The sequence below is a fragment of the Engystomops pustulosus genome, chromosome 10 (genome assembly GCF_040894005.1).
Source record: "Engystomops pustulosus chromosome 10, aEngPut4.maternal, whole genome shotgun sequence".
In the NCBI taxonomy this organism is placed as follows: domain Eukaryota; kingdom Metazoa; phylum Chordata; class Amphibia; order Anura; family Leptodactylidae; genus Engystomops; species Engystomops pustulosus.
In genome coordinates this window covers 9,372,572-9,392,559 of record NC_092420.1, presented here as the reverse complement: position 1 = coordinate 9,392,559, position 19,988 = coordinate 9,372,572, and the positions used below count along the sequence as shown (strand labels likewise).

Here is a 19,988-nt window from a genome sequence, read left to right as displayed (position 1 = left end):
CTGTGGCCCCGCCCTCTGCATGGAGCTCAGAGACTCTCACTGATCACTTCCTGTCAGCAGAGCAGAGAGAGAGGATGCAAACTATAATGAGATAAGTGATCCGGGGGAAGGCGGAGGCAGCACATATCTGTGAGATATAGCAGAGCTCACAGTGTAAAAGTCTGTCAGCCTCTGTTTAATCTCATGCATCTCTGATCTGTCTCATCTCTCTTTCAATGTGCCAGTGTGTTAGTACAAGGTCAGAAGCCATATAATAGACCTGTACCCTGATAATGTAGCCACATTGTCACTCCACAGAACTAAATGGATGATAATGTTCTGCTTACAGAGTCCCCGCCCACACCCTGGGATTTTGCACTGAGCAGCCTAGGGTGTGATAGGAGCTAAAACAGCAATAAAACTGAGCTACAATTAGGAGGCCCCTATCCATGATGGATTGTCGACAGATACTTCCAAAATTAGCAAATTTGTCCCACATTCGTCTACTGTATGACCAGTCACTGCCAGTTGTCTTTGGTGGAAGATAATGGGGGTCATTCACGAAGGGCCCGTTTCGAGCTTTTACGACGTGATACCCGAATTTTTTCCGTTTCGCGCCGATTTTTCCCTGTATGTGGTGCATCGGCACCGTCATGCACGCAACAGAAATGGGGTGGGGGGTGGGGTAAAAAAAAAACTCCAGTGAACTCCGGTGCGTTCCGATGCTCTTCAGCAACACCTGGTGGACGTCGGAGGAACTGCCTTAGTGAATTCCGTCCAGACCCGAATCCGCCGCAGAGAACGTGCCGCTGGATCACGAATGGACCGGGTAAGTAAATCTGTCCCATTCTGTCAGTGGAACATATGATTGTGCATGATGATTTTCAATGTGCCTTATCCTTCTTTCCCCTCATATCATCTAACAAGAGACAATGAAGATCCCTCTTATACACAAAATTAGTGGTTTCGGACAGAATTCTCTCGACTTTTTGTGGGTTTCTAATGGTAACTCTTGCTCGTCCTCTATTTGTACGGCACAAACCCTTAGTCTTGTATCCAATATCCAACTGTCTGAGAATCCTACAAATGTGCACAGGGCTGCTAACATCCAGAAATATTCTTGTACGGGTGGATTGGACAGAGGACTATAAAACCCCCCACTATATATGTATATATAGGATTGTTACATGCATAAAATGGAAGGGTAGAAAGTGAATTTGCATGAGATCCTGCCTGCTAGTGTAATAATCCAAGCCTATTTACTTCGTCCCTCTCCAGAACAACTGATGTTATCACAGTCTGATTTAATTTCAAAGACGGATTGTGATTTGGCAGGGAGGGGGGGGGAAATAGCTAATCAGAAGTAACCATCTGCTCGGTTGCCATGGGAATATTACTCCCAAATAAATGTGCTTCTTAGCCAAAATCAGAGATAACGGCGGCATAAAGAGAAGGAGGAGCTTTGATAATAGAGGAAAAAGGGAATACTCTAAGGGGCAGAGGAAGTAGGAGAGAACGCTACTTTTGGGGTAGAGATGTGGATTGGGACCACGCGAGTCGTGCAGATATGAGATGAGGCTTTGTCGGAGGGAAAAATAACACTGGAAGCTGAATTTGTATCAAAAGAAAAGTGTCAGAGGCCGGGAGTCCAGGCAGCCGGCTACATAAAGCCGTCCTCTTAAGCCACCCCAAAGCCTTAAGTATTTACTTAGTGCTGAGCCTTCATCTCTGACTTGATGCCTCTCTCGAGTCCCAGGTTAAGGAGCTGTGAGGTCTATTTACATTTCCATTCATTTGTACTTTACTTTATATTGGCAATGATACAACGTGTACAGTCTGCAGGAGAATACATCTGCTATTCCCATGTAATTCCCATCTAATTAATACTAACACAATGTCAATGTTTTATCAGAAGTATAAAGTGTAGACTGGGGTGTAATGTCAACAGAATACTCAAAATTTCTACCATAAAAATCCATCATGATGGATCCAGGTGCTGTGAGCGTGATGATCTTCTTATATTTGTTATTCCTGGCATCATAATAATAATTCTTTATTTAGCGCCTACAGATTACGCAGCGCTGCACAGAACTTGCCAAATTGGTCCTTCTTTAATCAACTTTTAAAATGATGCTAATGAGCCTGATCTGCTCTTGAGGGGGTTACCAGAGCTACTCCATTCTGTAGCTTCACAGGTTGTTACACTGAAGCAGGGGCACTTCCCCTCCTCCTACTTTGTGAGATTACATCAGGCTGAGGGAGTGGGAACTGCTATATTAATATGACCATCATATTTGAAGTTGATGGACAGCAAATAATTGTATCATGGGAGATTTTTGGGATTGGCAATTATGAAAGCAAATCCTGATCTCTCATAGTAGTCAATGCAGGAGAGTATGGAAGTTTATTCTACATGGTGCAGGTCAGGGGGGTCTTGCATTACATTTATACACTCTCCTATGGGTTGGAAATAAATATAGTTAAAGGCAACCTGTCATCAGGAAGGTCCTTTTTTATATGGTGACAGGTTCCAGGTTGATTTTAAAAATGTATTTTTGTTTATCTGAATAATTCCACTAATTTTAATAATTTCTTTAACACTATCTGCTAGCAAGCGTGTACCGAGTCCCAGGGGAGGGGGGTGGTGGTGGTTACATACAAGATAGGGTCCATAGGTTTGTTCTTAGGATGAATTAGTATGCAAGTCAAAACTGTATATTTTACAATTGTAGATCCAGACAAAAATTTTTGCCCCAGTGACAATCGGAGTTTCTAAATTTTTTGCTGTAATGGCACCAATGATTATCAATAAAGCTTCAATAGACACCTTACAGCTGATCATTGCAGTCTGGGTCTATAGTAAAGCATCCAGGGAGCTTTAACAGAGATAAAAGTGGGCAGAGGGGTCCGGCTTTAACTAGGGGTTGTCTGTAAGTTGGGTGTCCTTAAGTAGGGTACCGCCTGTAGTTGTCTTCTCAATGCCTCCTCACTCATTGGCCTCCTTCTCCTTCAGCCTCTTCCCTGCTCCCTCTTCCTGTTTACACCTGATCACCGCCGCAAACAATTCTTGTTTGAAGTGCATCCCCCGGGACTCACCGCGCACTGCTGGTAGGGAGACAAGCTATATTAATGAAACAAAAAAGCACTGGAATTATTTAGGTGCATAACAGTGGAATATTGGAACCTGTCATCATGTGAAAAATGACCTTCCTGATGACAGGTTGCCTTTATTAGAAATTTTTTTTGACATTTTCAAAGACTCATTGCTGTTTTTGAAGGTGGATAATAGAGTCACAAGTTTTAGTGGATCTCATGGGTAGAGGTGTCACTTGAAGCCCCTAGACTCAAAAGCTGTAGCAACAATAATGCATTGTATATAGGATTGGAAAAAGCACCACTTTTGCCCCTATGGCCTAACATCTGAACAGGGATGATTTGCAATAGCTGACACAACCCATAGACATGACTGGCATTACAGTATTTCTTGATCTGTGGTAAGTGGTTCAGTAGTAAGGACCAGGATAAGAGACAGCCTTAAAATGTGCAGCATACGGACACCAATTACATTCATAGGTGAGATGGATGGATCAATTGCTTTGGCTTACAAAAATGGCCACCACTGCTGCTTCAAGGGCTCACTAACCTCTTGTATGCAGGATTTATTATGACATGACCTACCGCAATTTGCAGGATGAGGGTGGGTCTGTGATGAACGCTCCCATTTTTGTCTAGGTCACCGCTGTTTACATATCTGCGTAGTGATAAATGGTATTTTTTAGGTGCAGTGATGGTGATAGCCCTCGGCCAGAACACCTGACACTGTATGTGAGGTCTTCCTCTGGGTATTATGAGAACTACACGGCCCGTTCCGCTTGTCTCATAATTTAACGTTTTCCTTTTACAGCTACAAGGGCACGTCCTGCCTGGAATTCTCCGCAATCTGGAGTTGATTTGTTAGAACCTTTAACCCAAATCAATATTTTATATGAGAAATCCCTGTTTTTCTTGCAGTGTGCAGTAAGATTGTTGCTCTGTTGCAGTACAAGAAGACACAGACGTGATACAAAGATCTTCAAGTCGCAGCGACACAACCTCCTAGGCAGAAGAGAAGTGGTTACAGCAGGTGTACAGACACGTTCGGGCTAAGGTTACAAAACTTTCTGGAATTGCTTCTAGCAGGAAACAAACTTTCCACGGAGAGGAAAAATTGCACGGTGCCCGAGTGCCCTGAAATTTAGCAGAATATCAGTCTCATGGGACACAAGCCCCATGCTTCCCTTAAACATAGTTTGGGGCAGATTTAATGAAAGTGAGAGCATGAGCGTGTGAATGTAGCAAGAGGTGTGTCAGTTAATGGTTATAGCCGAGCTGTCTGTGATTGTATGGATGAAGCAGAGCTGTGTGTATGAGTGTATGGATGAAGCAGAGCTGTGTGTATGAGTGTATGAATGAAGCAGAGCTGTTTGTGAGTGTATGGATGAAGCAGAGCTGTGTGTATGAGTGTATGAATGAAGCAGAGCTGTTTGTGAGTGTATGGATGAAGCAGAGCTGTTTGTGAGTGTATGGATGAAGCAGAGCTGTTTGTGAGTGTATGGATGAAGCAGAGCTGTTTGTGAGTGTATGGATGAAGCAGAGCTGTTTAATGAGTTTATAGATGAAGCAGAGCTGTGTGGATGTATAAAGCAGAGCTGTGTGAGTGAATAAATCAGAGCTGTGTGTGTGTGAGTGAATGAATCAGAGCTGTATGTGCGTGTGAGTGAATGAATGGATGGATGAAGCAGTATTGTGTGTGCGAGTGAATGGATGAATCAGAGCCGTGTGTCTGAATGTATGGTTGTAGAAGAGCTGGGTGTGTAAGGCTTGTGTATGACCAACAAGGAATTTTCTAATTGGTGTCAAATATATTTTCCTTTTTTTTTTGGCTAAATCTGGTGTGAAACTAATTTGCATATAGATATAAACTGAAATGTCTCTGTAATGATAGCTCGCTGGGAAACAGGAAAGGTGTTTATGGATATCTTATAAAACACCCTGCACAAAGCTGGATGAAATGGGCGCTGATTAGAATCCTTGAACATTTTTGCAAACTCAACAGAAAATTTATTTTTTAAAAGTTTGATGAAAAACAGAAAAATTCTAAAAATCAGCCTAGCTAATATATCATTGTTAGCTGTTACATAATTGTCTGTAAAATGAATGCCTGAACGAGACGATCACTCAGTACAAACAAAGTCTCAAAGGGTTTGACTACCACGTAACACTATCTCCTGCAATTTGGTTGTTTTTCTCTCTCCTCCAATACAAATATTGGATAAATGACTCAAAACAAACAGAAAATTATCCCTGTAATCCACTCAGTATATTCCTTAGTACTTCACTCTATAAACAATATTATTATCTGTCGCTGTAACAAACCTCTAATGACTGGAGTAAGTGCTGGCGAAATACACTTTTCCATAACCGCACGGCCATTAGAAGGCCGCGTAGCCATCCGCGTCGCAGAGCTGATGCAGTCTTTATTGAATTTATAGCCGGGGCCATTGTGGGAAATGTGAGGGACGGCTGACATTTATGATGAATCATGGCTGCTTCTTTCCCAAAGGTCCTTACAATAAACGGCAGTGATTTCAGTCACTTCTCTGTAAGTTAAACCAGTGTTTCGCTATAATTTTATCAATCAGTGTCAAGTTTCCGTGTTGCCAAACAATTAGGTTTAAGTGGCAGAATTCACAAGCCTTCCAAGTGGATAATGCAGTCAGGGTTATTTGTCACTGGCTAATGCAGAGTTAAATGCTTGCTTTGCTCACGAACAAGGTCAGGGGTGAGCGGGCTATTGACCTGTTGTGAGATACTTTGAACTCCCAATTGGTCCAGCCTTGGATGTGTGATGTCATAATAGCTTCCTGTCATTATCACTGGGCTATGCTGAGCCTCTGTGTGATTTATGAATCGGGTACATTTCTTCCCATAGAACACCTGCAGGTTACGAGGCTGCCCGTAGCGTCAGGGGTCAGGCTGCCCGTAGCGTCGGGGGTCAGGCTGCTGTTTGATGCAGTAGGCATCACTTGTCTACATCCTTTCCTGTAGTCTGAGAAGTTCTGTCTATGGAAGCAGATTGTGTCGGGTTCAATTAAGTGACAGATAATATGCACATAGAGTGGTGCTTATATTTGGAAGTATGTGGATACTAAAGTAGTGGCTTCCATCTATAATGTAAGCTACAACTCTCTGCTTTATCTCCCAAGACAGATAGATAGTAGTCTAGAGATGGCCATCAACAACATGGCTAAATTCTCTGTGCCTATCCCTCCATACTTTCCATGCACATGCATTCTCAAGACTAACTTACTGTTAGAATCAGGTGGTTTCTTATTTTATAGCCAAGGATAAGCCATGCTGAAAGTCAACATGCCCAATCTTTCTCCCCCCCCCCCAATATCAAGATATCATATAAGTGTATATATCTATTCATATACATCTATATAATGTGCAAAATAGCAGCACTTGATACAAGTAATAAACTTGGGTGCACAGCCTTGGGCAGTGATGGCAAACCTTTTAGCAGCCGAGTGCACAAAAAGCAACCCAAAACCCCCCTTATTTATTGCAAGGTGCCAGCCAAAAATTAAAGCAGTAACTTATTGTTACCTGTTCTTCAACAACTTTCAATCATATTGGCCTCCTGAGGACAGCAGCACAGTAGAAAGATGGAAAATTTGCATCATTTTAGCTGCTTTCCAGTGTCCCTCTATGCACAGAGAATCGTGGGGCTGGAAAGAGGTCCTCTAAAGATATGTATACTAATTCTTCCTCTTCCTACAGTCCCAAGTAGCGAAGTAAGTATGAAAATATGACCAAAAGCAGCATCTTTTAAGTTGCTTGGAACTCCAGGAAGATTCTTTGAGTCTTGTCTGGTGTGCTGGGGCCATGGCCTGGGTGCCCACAGAAAGGACTCTGAGTGCCGCCTCTGGCACCAGTGCCATAGGTTCGCCACCACTGGCCTAGAGCTATATTATAATATATATATATATATATATATATATATATATATATATATATATATATATGCTACCCATAACTACAGTGCTTACAGCTGTATAAAGAATGGAGGAGAAGTATATAAGCTACCATGTGCTCCATTAATATGGGTGTACAATGGACCCCTGTTCTCATGATCAGTGGGATTCCTAGCAGCCAGACCCCTACGGATCAGGCATTTATCCCATATTTATAGGATAGGGAATAACTTAATTTCAGCAACTGGAATGCTCCTTCAAGTAACATTGACAGCATTTGTAGACATTTTTAGGAACGTATTCCACTTCGGATATACACCCGATTTGGTGATACATAGTAAATCCTACAAATGCAATACAGTGCTGTCTGTCACTACTGTAAGACATAAACAATGGTAGTTTCTATGTCACAATTGATGGTCAATGAAGAGATAAAAATTAGAGGCAGAGATGCAGTGCGAACAAAAAAAATCACCCTGATAACAACAGGAGAAAAAAAGAATAAAATGTTTCCTTTTACATCAATGTTTGTTGCAATATTGCACATGCTGATTATCATCTGTTCTGTTACAATGGACAAGCCCTAGAAATGTGTCTGGAGGAATGCTGCGGCCCGGGGGAGAGCAAAGCCCTCAGGAGAAATTACTCCCATTTTTCTCCCCCTTTAACACAAAATGCTAAGTGTCAGTCATCACGGATAGTTTTGTTATCAGAGCAGCCCAGATAATCAGATTACTATCTGTTGTATCGGGCAAGTTATCTGCATGTCTGCAGCCATCCTAATACTCATTGATATTATTCATGTGAACTGCTCTTTAGTCATATACCAGCCTATGTTTATGGCCTTATGGGGTTAGGAAAGGGACGGTGGAATAATTTGGTAAATCTTTTGATGGCAACATAGATTTTACCGTAGATTTATTTTCAATTATTTTTAAGTTGACTCATTCACCTACTGTATATTAGACACAATCGTGTCTATTGGATTGCACAGTAAAACCTAAATGAATATCTCATATAGGAGGAGATTTAACAAATGCCGGCACAAACCCACATGGTGCGCAGTTGGCATAGTCGGCAGAATAATTGCAATTTCTTGCAGTGCGCAAGAAAGTGCATTGATTTCAGTGCAATATACGCCAGAAAACTGACCTGGAAGTACTGAAAAATGTCTCATTCAATGTGGCCACAATGTGTGCATGTGAAATAATCATACAAGAATCATTCTCTCTAATTTATTATTGAACTACAGAGTAATTATGTAACTTAGGAGAAGTGCGCAGGCTCTACGCTTTGTTGCGATTGGCTTCTTAATATGTGGCCAGCACAGTGGCTGAGTGGTTAACACTTCTGCCTTGCAGCGCTGGGATCCTGGTTTCAATTCCCACCTAAGTCAACATCTGCAAAGACTTTGTATGTTCTCTCCGTGTTTGCGTGGGTTTCCTCCCACATTCCAAAAACTTACTGGTAGGTTGTTTAGATTGTGAGCCCCATGGGGACAGGGACCAATTTGGCAAGCTTTGTGCAGCGCTGCGTAATCTGTAGGTGCTATATAAATAAAGGAATTATTATTATTACCTCCGAATATGCGATTAAGCATAATAGGCATAAACAATAACTAACATGTCACATGAGATATACGCTTCTACTTTACAATATGGTAGACAAGAAAAAATATACCTTCTAGGTCCTGGAAGACGCAGTGTCTCTCCGAGGTCATTACAAAGTAAACACCTTGAATAACTTCACTAGAAATTTCACTTCTCATTCACCATTTACGATACGAGTCCTCTGGTTTCCTCCCACACTCCAGAAACATACTGGTAGGTGATTAGATTGTGAGACCCATTGGAGCAGGGACTGATTTGGCAAAGTCTGTGCAGCGCTGTGTAATCTGTGTGCTATATAAATAAAGAATTTATTATTATCATTATTTTTTATTTGTCATGTGTATTATCTGTTTTATGTCGCACATGGAGACAACTCCTAGTATGTATTTGCCCCAATGCAGACAGTATAAGGCTTTACGCATTGTTTTATCATCCGGCAGAGACTCCTGGCTTCAAACCTGATGCACTGGATACTAGAAACAATCCCAGAGAAAAATAATGGAGTTGGTTTCTGGCACCACTTTCCCTCTGGTGTCTCACTACTATGCTGGAGGGAAAAAAAGCAAAAGGATTACAGGATATATGGGAACGAGGCCCTACAGATGCCTTTGGCTGGCAGAGTCAGTACAGTATTTACATCCATAAAAATGACTGCTGGTGGCCGCATGCAGCCGGGTGAGGTCAAACGAAAAAAAAAATCCCGCCAAGCAACTCCCTGACAGAGCCGTCAGTAAAACAGGATGAACACACAGTCAAACACAAGCTGCTAGAAAAAGCATTATGTGATGCACAAGCCAAATAACACAACAATATTCCAATATAAGTGCTTTCCTGGCAGATACTCAAAGGAACCAAGAGTTCATATCATTATTCAGTCACATTTATAAGATAACACCAGCAAGAGCAAAATATACATAACATGCTCCGGGGATAAACATTACCCAGTGAATTAAAGGGGGTGTCTGACTTTGCAACCTCTCAGCACTGCTTCAAATTAACAATGAGATCAAGGCTAAAGCTTTTGTTGTTTGTGCTGAAAATCACAACTGGGATGTAGAAAAGAAAGAGAAAAAAAAAAAACTAAAGAAAACTTAAAAACTTTGGGTGGATGAAACTGGAATGTGGTGACATCACGTAATGTGTAATATCTGTGCTAGGGCTGCCAAATAAATCACTGGACGCAGGGAAAGACCAAGAGGAGGAGGAGGAAGGATCATTTCCTGTCAAAAATGTTTCTCAACCTGCACCAACCCTTTGTAATGTTACCGGAGCCGGCCATGGAAATAAGTGAAAAAAGGGAAAAAAAAATGTTCATGACCCGAAACGCAATGAAAGCAGAGATGAAATAGTGTTCACATCATAGAGAAATAGCAACATGTGATGACATCACTGAAGCGGCCTGTGAGGTCATCACACAAGCTTGAGCACCTGCATTCAATGTGAGCTTTTACATGTATTTAGGCCACTACGATAGAACCCCCCCTCCAAAAATTTGGAGTGCCGCCCATTCACCCCGGATGTTGACCAGTAACACTGAAATCTACCATCCGCAACAATGTATATGTATGTTATGCCCTATGCACACAATCTGTGAAGGTCCAACAGCTAGGACCCCAACCAATCACAAAAACTGACCCCCAGGGCACTTTGAGAACATTTTGTAATGATAGGTAGCCAGGTTAGGACAGGAGAGAGATGAGATAGGGGACAGTGATGTCAGATGGTGAATACTAATGTCCTGTGGGTTCCGGTATGTATGATACACTGGGTACAGAAAGTATTCAGACCCTTTTCAATGTTTCACTCATTGTTTCATTGCAGCCAATTGGTAAGATCATAAAAAGTTCTTCTTTTGCTAATTAAAGTAGACTCCCCCATCGTGACAGAAACAAAAAAACAGAAGTGTAGATATTTTTGCTAATTTATTAAAAGAGGAAAAATTGGAAGATCACATAATTATTCAGACCCTTTGCTGTGACACTCATATGTTACTCACATGCTGTCCATTTCCTTCTGATCTTCCTGGAGATGGATCTACTCCTTCATTGGAGTCCAGCGGTGTTCATTTTAACTAATTGGACATGATTAGGAAAGGAGCACACCTGTCTATATAAGAAATCACAGATCACAGTGCATGTCAAAGAATCATGAGGTCTACGGAACTGCCCAAGGAGCTCTGAGACAGAATTGTGACAGGGCACAGATCTGGCCAAGGTTACAAAAGAATTTCTGTAGCACTCAAGGTTCCAAAGAGCACAGTGGCCTCCATAATGCTTAAACGGAAGAAGTTTGGGACGACCACAACTCTCGCTCAACCTGGCCATCCAGCCAAACTACGCAATTGTGGCGAGAGAGGTAAAGAAGAACCACCAAAATCACTGTGGCTGAGCTCCAGAGATGCAGCAGGGAGATGGGAGTCTCCTATCACTGCAGCCTCCAGCAGACAGGGCTTTATGGCAGAGTCTAGAAGCTTCTCCTCAGGGTAAGACATATGAAAGCCGCACACAGTGTGCAACACACATGAAGGATCCAGACTAGGAGAAATTGAACTCTTTGGTGTAATTCTTAGTGGTGGAGAAAACCAGGAGCCGCTCATCACCTCCCAAATACAATCCCAGCAGTGACACATGGGGGGCAGCATCAGGCTATGGGGGGGGGGGGGGCAGCATCAGGCTATGGGGGGGCAGCATCAGGCTATGGGGGGGGCAGCATCAGGATATGGTGGGGGGCAGCATCAGGGAATGGGGGGCAGCATCAGGGAATGGGGGGCAGCATTAGGATATGGGGGGGCAGCATCAGGATATAGGGGGGGCAGCATCAGGCTATGGGGGGGGGCAGCATCAGGATATGGGGGGGGCAGCATCAGGATATGGGGGGGGCCGCATCAGGATATGGGGGGGGGGCAGCATCAGGATATGGGGGGGGGGCAGGACCACTGGGGGTAATGGAAGGAAAGATTAATGAGGCCAAGTACAGATATATCCTGGATGAGATCCACTTCCAGATGATCTGGACCTCAGACTGGGCCGAACCTTCCAACAAGACAATGACGCTAAGCCCAGAGCTAAAATAACACAGCAGAGGCTTCAGAACATCTCTGTGACCATTCCTGACCGGCCCAGCCAGAACCCGGGACCTAAACCCAATGGATCATCTCTGGAGAGACCGGAAAATATCTCCACCAACGTTCACCATCCAACCTGAGGGCCCTGGAGAGGATCTGCAAGGAAGAGGCAGTGGATCCCAAAATCCAAGAGTGAAAAACTTGTTGCATCATTTCCAGACTCCTGGCTGTACTAGCTCAAAAGTTACTTCTACTCAATACGGAGCAAATGGGCTGAATACTAATGACCAGGTGATATTTCAGTTTTTCTTGTTTAATAAATTAGCAAATTATCTATATTTCTGTTTTTTTCTATCAAGGTTCGGTCAGAGTGCACATTAATGAGCACAAAAAGAACTTTTCTGATCTTACCAATTGGCAGCCATGTAACACAGAATGAAAAATGTAAAAGGGGTCAGAACACTGTAAATGGGCATATTCTGTAAAGGAGAAAAACTATCTACAGTAAAAGAGAGAAGGTTGTCCTGAAAGTGGAAAGGCAGTGTTAGTATCAGAGTCAGAGACTGAGGAGAGCTGGGCACAGACCAAGTCAACAAGTCCTAAAGACGTAGTAAGTGACGGAATTATGTCATAAATGTCTATGAATTGCAAACATTATAACAGGACACAATTTACATAATAGCCGTCCACTATATACAAATCTATACATAACATTAATTGGCGGGGATTAATTAGAGGAGAAGAAAAAAAAAAAAAACACACCAAGAAAGAATTTGTGTGGCAAAAAGCTTACACTCTAAACATGCTTTGCACAGATTAGCTGTAAAACACGATAAATACTGTGAACACATGTTACATGGTGCGGGCCGCTCATTAGTTCTGTGTCATTTGTATTCTATCTGAATACTTAATAGGGACGGGTTTATTTTGTGACGGTTTATCAGCATGTAACAGATGTCAATTTTTTTCCTTTTGCATAAATAGAATATTATGAGACATACGACCCTGTTTAGGAGGGTTTATGGTCTCCCTGTGTACATACATACATATACAATGGCGTTTAGTCTGGTGGAAAAGCAAATCTTTCTTATTCCACACAAATAGTTTAACGTGAAGAGATTTGCTTTTTATCACAAATAACATTATGTGCTTATCTGGTATTGGGACAGTCACTGGATCACGGATCTTTCTGGAGTGTTTTTGGACACTTGTGGGCTAAACACGTCCCACTATTGACAATTATTTGTAGTGGCTAGTCCAATGCAACCCCAAAATGTGTGTAACTACGGTATATGTCTATACAATACAGTTACATACAGCCTATACTGGAGGCGGGCTAGGACCAATGCATTTCCTACCCTTGGCTTATACTCAAGTCAATAGTTTTTTGTGTTAAAATTAGGTACCTCGGCTTATACTCGGGTCGCCTTATACTCAAATATATACAGTATTTGATCTGATCTGTCCAAGGAACTCCAGTCCGACACTGGACACCATCACAAAAGCCGAAACATCTATAATATATCAATGGGGTCCATTGGTGTTCATCATGGTGTTTGCCGATAAGATTCACTGGGACATGAGGTGGAGAAGGGCTGGATATGGGGGTGTTTGGGGTACAAATGAATTCAGTAGATGGAGCTCTTGGGGGATGGAAATGGCCCTCAGAGAAAAGCAGTTTGTAGCGGATCCACTATTGTAGCTTTGTATTCACCGCCATCATTCTCTATTGGGTGTCACATGTAGAAAGAAGCGAGAACATGCAGATTTAAGTTGGATAAACCCCTGGCACAAGAACTTTAAAGGAAACCTACCACTTGTAGTGGCAGGTTTCCGATGGCAATACCGGGCACCAGCTCAGGGTGAGCTCAGGGTGAGCTGGTGCCGGAGCTTATTTTAGTTAGTGTTTTAAACCGCGGTATAAAACACTTTTTAAACTTTATAGCCGGCGCAGGGAGGTACGCGCTCGGCGCTTACCATGCGCGCGGCTACATAGGAAGTGAATGAGAGCCGCGTGCACGGTAAGCGCCGAGCGCGTACCTGCCTGCGCCGGCTATAACGTTTAAAAAGTGTTTTAAACCGCGATACAGCGGTTTAAAACACTAACTAAAATAAGCTCCGGCACCAGCTCACCCTGAGCTGGTGCCCGGTATTTCCATCGGAAACCTGCCACTACAAGTGGTAGGTTTCCTTTAAGATGCCAGTTATGAAGCCACCAAGTGGTTGTTACTAGTCACGGCAACTAAGTATCAATCTTAACACTTGACCTCCATCACCGAGAAGAAGTTTATCCTGCGCATTGCGTCTGGATCTACTTGCATCCCTTTGAAATTCTCTCCCTCCTATCTCCCGCGCAGTCGCGCGTACCTTACACCGTTCTCCTTTGTAGCTTTTCCCCGTTTCGAAATCTACCCAATCCCTTTAACGCCCAAAGGGTTACTCTACAAACTGATAACACCGAGCAGATAAACCCCCGCAAATGAGGAAAAGGTAGCATAACATTAAATGCAAGTGACACATTACCACACTTGTCTTAAATTGATATTTAATTAAAAAGTTAATTATTAATTAAGTTTATCAATTTCACAATCAGTTGTTCAATAGAAAAGAGCTCATTCATTTAATTATCTGTGTGCAGCTGATAGGATATGCTTTTTAGCCAGGAAAGGTTATCCCCGAATCTCTGTCAATTTAAATCAGTTTAGCGTCTAATTTATCCGGAGTGCTTCCTCCGCCAGCCTTTTGATTTGATCTATAAATGTTTGCTTACAGAGCTGCTAAGTATTAAAGCCTGATCAAATAAAGAGATGGCCTGAATTACATTACATTTACTTAACAAGTCCTTGATGTTTATGTTTCTTCTCCGCGTTTCCTCCCTAATGTCTGAGCTTCGGATTTGCTAATTAAAGCAGCATTTCATGTTTAGCGGAGAGGAAAAAATGCTCCTTTTTCATCCTCCTCATCATAGTTCAATATGTACACCATTTATATGCAACGTATTTGCTATGGTGCGGGGAGCATGTGATGTGGTAGTGGCGTGTAGTGGTACTGCCGAATACCATACGGACACAGATACTCCAACAAGTTGCACAGAGCCATAATACAGCATCTGCAGGGTATCATTGCCACCAGATTCCAGATAAAGCCATTTTTGGCATGCTGTATCGCAGTGATGCCGAACTTTGCCCAAACTACAACCAAAACCCACTTACAGCGCCCTGCGAAAGTATTTGGTTCCCTTGAGCTTCAAACATAAATACTATAAAATTGTCATTTTTTTTCGTGAGGATTCAACAAGTGAAAAGTGGAACAAAATTTATTGGATATTTTACATTTTTCTAAAAACTGATAAACTGAAAAGTGGGTTGTGCAATATTATTAGCCCCCCTTAAGTTAATACTTTGTAGCACCACTTTTGCTGCAATAAAAGCTTTGGGTATCAGGTCTCTATCAGTTTTGTACATTGAGAGACTGCAATGATTCCCGTTCTTCCTTGGAGAACAGCTGGAGCTCAGGGAGATTGGATAAAGCATTTGTGACCAGAAGATTTCAGCTCTTTCCACAGATTCTCCATTGGATTTGGGTCTGGACTGTGACTTTGTTATTCAAACTGTTTATTTGGGAACCTTCCATTGTAGATTTTGCTTTATGTTTGGGATCATTGTCTTGTTGGAAGATAAATCTCCATCCAAATCTCGGGTCTTTTGCAGACTCCAACAGGTTTTCTTCCAGAATGGTCCAGTATTTGGCTCCATCTTCCCATCAATTGTAACAATCTTCTCTGTCCCTGCTGAAGAAAAGTCTAAACCATGATGCTGCCCCCACCATGTGTGACAGTGGGGACGGTGTGTTCAAGGTGATGACTTGTGTTGCTTTTACACCAAACATATTGTTTGGCATTGTGGCAAAAAATTGGATTTTGGTTTTCTCTGAGCAGAGCACCTTCTTCTACATGTTTAGTGTCTCTTTTATGGATAACTCTTCCATAAAGGGCAGATTTGTTCAGTGTACGACTGATTGTTTTTTTGGACAGACTCTCCCACCTCAGCTTGTAGATCTCTACAGTTCATCCACTGGGATCATTGGCCTCTTAGCTGCATCTCTGATCAGTCTTCTCCTTTTTTGAGATGAGAGTTTAGGGGGACGGCCGGGTCTTATTAGATGTGGAGTTGTCTGATACTCCTGTGCGATTCAGAACAGTAGTACTGGGTAGTATTAGAAATTCTGACTTGTCACATCTTTAATGTACCCCTTAAAACCCACTAACATGCAGGCTAGCTACAGTCCTAATTATGCCTGGTGATACTTCACTTGATTGCAATGCTTCCGTTGAAACAGACAGCCCGTGGTGGCACAATTGAGGTAAATGTCCAAATTGTCCAGCTCTGAGTGCTCAGATGTGTCGTAAAAGGGAAAAGCTGTATATTTTTTTTCCATTAAAGAAACCACAAAAATACCAAATCAGAGTCAAATGGAGCCACAGTCGTAATACAGAGTCTTTGTCAGGACATGATTGTCAAGTATGTAAATGTTCCATCCTAGTCTATCACTATCTATACAGTATTTAATTCGGTTTTAAAGGAAAGTTTAGGTACATCCCATAGAATAAAACTGTTTCATCGAGTCATTTGTGGGCGACTTGAAGGAAAACAGAGCATGTAATCAGGACTGGGGAGGGGGACCTATGATGCCAATAGACTCTTGTGCTGTCAGCTATAGAAATAATTAGAATGTCATCCCCCTGGCAAAGAAAATGTAAATACATCTAAAATACGACATAATGACATTCTGTTCTGTGAGCCAGGAGGATCTGCTTCAAATAAAGGCAGCATTAGAGGAACAATTACATCTCAGGGACAGGTTGGGAGAGACACAGACCTCACTGGAGCCAGCAGGCTGAAGGAGGGGAGCAGTATAAATCTTGTTCCATCATAGGCAAGAATGTTATTAGCAGCTGCATTGTAAACCCTCAGGCTGCCAGCGATATCTCTGCAATGGATCATGAGCACTTTCTTCTTACTTTCATTGACTAAGTAGGCTGGCCAGAACATTGGAAGACGACTCTAAAGAATGTATACATATATACCAGAGTCACTCATATATATGTAGTGTGATGGAGATCATCGGTCACCTTCAGTATATATTCTGTATGTTCTTATTTCAAGGTTAATATTGAGGTAGCACCCATATTGCACTCTGAAAACAAAATGAGAAAAGAGCTTTTTCCATGTTTTAAAGGGAACCTACCACCACAAATCTACCTATAAAGGTAGATTGGGTGGTAGGTGGATCATTGGGACGTGAGGATAGCCCTTTTAAGGGCTAATCCTCACGTCCCCACACTTTTTTGTTAACCTTTATTAGACATATATTCAAATTTACTTATGCGGCTACTGGGGCGTGGAGTAGCCGCATCTGAGGTTACACGAGGCGGCTACTCCACGCCCCGGTAGCCTCTTTTCCCCTCCCACTCACCCATCTTCGGCGCGCAGCTCCACGTAGCTGCGCGCCCTCATCCGGCGATCCTGCCGTCTGCGCATGCGCAGAAGAGCGGGCCCGCGGCTGTTTCGGAGCAGTGACCACGCAGGCGCGGGCCCGCTCTTCTGCGCATGCGCAGACGGCAGGATCGCCGGACGAGGGCGGGCAGCTACGCGGAGCTGCGCGCCGAAGATGGGTGAGTAGGAGGGGAAAAGAGGCTACCGGGGCGTGGAGTAGCCGCCTCGTGTAACCTCAGATGCGACTACTCCACGCCCCAGTAGCCGCATAAGTAAATTTGAATATATATTTAATAAAAGTTAACAAAAAAGTGTGGGGAAGTGAGGATTAGCCCTTAAAAGGGCTATCCTCACGTCCCATTGATCCACCTACCACCCAATCTACCTTTATAGGTAGATTTGTGGTGGTAGGTTCCCTTTAATTACTAATGAGGTATCTGTATGATAGGTAATTGAAGAGTTATCAATGGGGAGGGGTGTGAGCCAGTCCCCTGCCGATCACCTGCAGCACCCCTACTCTAGCAACAAAGCTATGGCATTAGTGTAGGGGGTATCCAGGCTGATGTTGGCCTATAGTGAGCCTGAACGGATGTCAGGTTTCTAGGGTAGTGGACCCACTGGACCAACACGGACGATGACCTAAGCCGACACCTGGGACCGGAATCTAAGTGGTACCACAGGAGCACCAGTGACAGCGGCCACAGCTATATTCCGCCATCTCCGACAGTGCAGCTCCTTTTAGCATTTTAGAACCAATCCTGGTTTAGCATTGGAAAAAAGAGAGCATCAAAACTGTATCCACATATAAACTTTGTTGTAAGAAGCCTTAAAGGTGTTAAAGGGACCAGAGGATTGTCCCTTTTCTGCACTTCCTACTCCTGAGAAACAGCCAATGCTGCCAGAAGAAGAAATGAATTTCTTTGCAAAAATTACTACAAAGGTGGTAACTTATATGTAACAAGGATGGTTTAAGTCCCTTAGAATGGGAGCAGCTCATACAGAACGTCTCAATGTTCTGCCTCGCATAGCGAGATCCAAATAAGGTGGGTTAGTTTTTCAGAAAATCCCTTTAAGTCAAGCAATGCAGTCAATGGGGGATATTTATCATACACCAGCGAATCATGAGTCGGCATATGATGAAAGCCCCGGACTCCTGATTTATCCGGCATGCTGGTGTGCAGTTCTGGAATTGCACTATTACATGCAACTGTTCAAAAATCACAGGCTATAGAAGTGTGCAACTCTTGCGGGCTTATTTATTAAGGGTCCGCAGATCACACTTTCATTGGATTTTCCGTTGTTTTCGGGATTTGCGCCGCTGTGACAGGTACTTAACTGGGGATTGTGGCGCAGCTGCGTTGGCTTTCATGTGAAATTGGGGGGGGCGGGGGTGGGCGTCGGATGATCCCACTGACTCGGACTGAGCGTGGGATTTAACTTTCAAATTGTGTTACAAGATCAAGCACTTACATGCACCGGGAAGGAGAAGGTGAACTCCGGTGACCTGAGCGGGGAAGCGACACATGCAGGATATCGGCCGCACGATCTTAGTGAACTCTGTGGTGGCGTAAATAATAACAATTCCTGGCGGTTCGAAATGTATTGCAATTAATTCAGGGTTTGTACACCAGAAAGGTAGCGTATAAGCTCTGGTAGATGATGCCCCAAATTTCTATATTCTTCCATTCCCTCCATTTCAGTAGGATTTGTAAAAAACTACCGCTCATATTGCAGGGGACAACCCCATTGAAATGTATATGTAAGACATACGAATCATACCATACACATAGAGGAACATGCTAAAAAGTTTGAATTTTGCTCACGGTTTTGGTTGGTAGAAATGGTATGAACTTTACCAGATCTGACGCACAACACAAGTGCAAGCAAATAAACTTGCTACAAATAGTAACAATGTAAGACTCCACTTTCTAAATTGTACACCTGGTTGCATCTCAGATAAGTTGCATAATATCTTTCTTTTCTAAAAGTGAAACTTTTACACATTGTGATTTTAGTGCAAAATGGTTGCATCTTTGCACATTTTGCAAACAAATACTACAAAATCAAAGTAAAGCACACAGTACGACTAGAGGGAGACCTGCCCTAATAGTGTTTCTAACAACCACAGTCATTAGCATGAAGTTCTTCATCTGATCCTTTCTGTTCAATGTTCCTCCATTTATCTCAACTTTTAACAAAACTGGAAAGAGAAGATTGAAACATATTGCTTTTCAATAATCCCTCCCTCTAAATCTATGATGGAGTTAAATTGGTATTTTCAGCAGTCAGTAAATCACCTGTTCAACCCTGTCAGTAATTTGATTACAATGTAACCTCTATAATGGAAAGAGGCTGACAAATGACAATTGAACAGCGCTAATCGGATTATGGAAAAGCCCGGATTCCCCCAGGTACAATGCATCACGACTTGTCACAGAACCCACAAACTCACTTGTTCTGCAACCAGTTCCAGAAAATTAAAATGCAATTTAGGCAACAGTTTCCACTACTAAGTATGTTAGTATGTAAAACCTGAGGCTGCTCTCCCATCTCTGCTCCCCTTACCTACTTACTGTAATCAGTGTCAAGGCAGTCAGCAAAGAAAGGACACACATGAGCCATCTGCCAACGTGTAAAGGCAAAAAAAAACTTTTGAGCCCAAAGCATATTGCATTACTGGAGGATATACACAGCTGAGCTATCAAAATCGACATAATACAGTTCCAAAACTGGATTCAAAAAAATACCCCATATTCAAAATGGGGGCTAAGGCTGCAGTAAGCCTGAATGGCCACCAGACACTGGACAGAGCTGTCTGCCATCT

The 19,988-nt window shown here is 42.7% G+C and overlaps 1 long non-coding RNA gene across 2 annotated transcripts in view; it reads right to left on the bottom strand.

Moving 5' to 3' along the window:
* LOC140104601 (uncharacterized) overlaps positions 1 to 19,988 on the bottom strand; it is a 163,220-nt gene that overhangs the window by 92,668 nt on the left and 50,564 nt on the right. Inside the window, exons 11-12 of one of the 2 annotated variants that reach the window (XR_011850373.1) lie at positions 8,676 to 8,896; positions 8,229 to 8,543 (exon numbers count right to left, since the gene is read on the bottom strand). The exons of the other annotated variant lie outside the window; for it this stretch is intronic. This is a non-coding gene — a long non-coding RNA (uncharacterized lncRNA). Of the gene's footprint in view, positions 1 to 8,228; positions 8,544 to 8,675; positions 8,897 to 19,988 lie in introns of those variants that run through there. 2 annotated transcript variants of the gene reach the window in all.